General features: G+C 59.3%; 1 pseudogene across 1 annotated transcript in view; it reads right to left on the reverse strand.

The window, feature by feature from the left end:
- The window catches only part of LOC105543141, a 4,413-nt pseudogene extending 3,696 nt beyond the window's left edge, over positions 1-717 (reverse strand). Inside the window, exon 1 of the transcript XR_001006585.1 lies at positions 30-717. The product of XR_001006585.1 is annotated as a tricarboxylate transport protein, mitochondrial-like (transcript). The remainder of the gene's footprint in view (positions 1-29) is intronic.
- Between the last annotated feature and the right edge of the window lie 6 nt (positions 718-723).

Consider the following 723-nt stretch of genomic DNA (forward strand, 5'->3'; position numbering starts at 1 on the left):
TCATAGATGATAAACACTATGGCCACAACCAGGCTGACCTGGCCCGGAGCGGGACAATGCCCTTGTAGAATCCTTGAGCTCCTCCTTTCTCAGGATCTGCCAGAGGCAGTCCATCGAGTTCCGGTATTTGTGCGCCTCCAGGCCCTACCTGCGGGTCTTAATCACGTCCAGAGGAGTGTTTCCAAAGACGCTGGCTGTGCACACCATGGCTCCAAAGACCCCAGTGATCAGCACGTTCATAGGCTTGTTGGGGTTGTCCCCTCCGTACCAACTGTGCAGGGAATGTCATGACGAAGAAGCAGATGGCCTGATTCCAGCCCTGCTTCAGCACCGTGACTGTGAGGCCCTGATACAGCCCCTTCAGTCCTTGCTACCGCACAATCTTCCTAACCCGCGGAAGAATCCTCTGTACTGGGGGTTTAGGTAGGTGTGGCGACTGAACTTCACCTTGATGGTCTTCATGGGGCACATGATCACCACGGCCTCAGCCACTCCAGCGCCCAGGCAGCACAGCAGCCCGCGCGTGCTGTCCAGCGTCCCTGGGAAACCCGCATGTGGTTGCTGAGGAACCAGAACATTCCGAACCTGGCGGCCGCCTTGGGGATGGAGCCGTAGAGCAGGGAGCTGAGGCCGCGTACAGGCCCAGGACGCCATGGTTGCAGACACTCGGCCACACCGGTCCCGGATGCTCTGGTACCGCAGCGGGTGCGAGCGCTAGTCCAG

Source organism: Mandrillus leucophaeus, unplaced genomic scaffold (genome assembly GCF_000951045.1).
Source record: "Mandrillus leucophaeus isolate KB7577 unplaced genomic scaffold, Mleu.le_1.0 Scaffold276, whole genome shotgun sequence".
Taxonomy (NCBI): Eukaryota; Metazoa; Chordata; class Mammalia; order Primates; family Cercopithecidae; genus Mandrillus; species Mandrillus leucophaeus.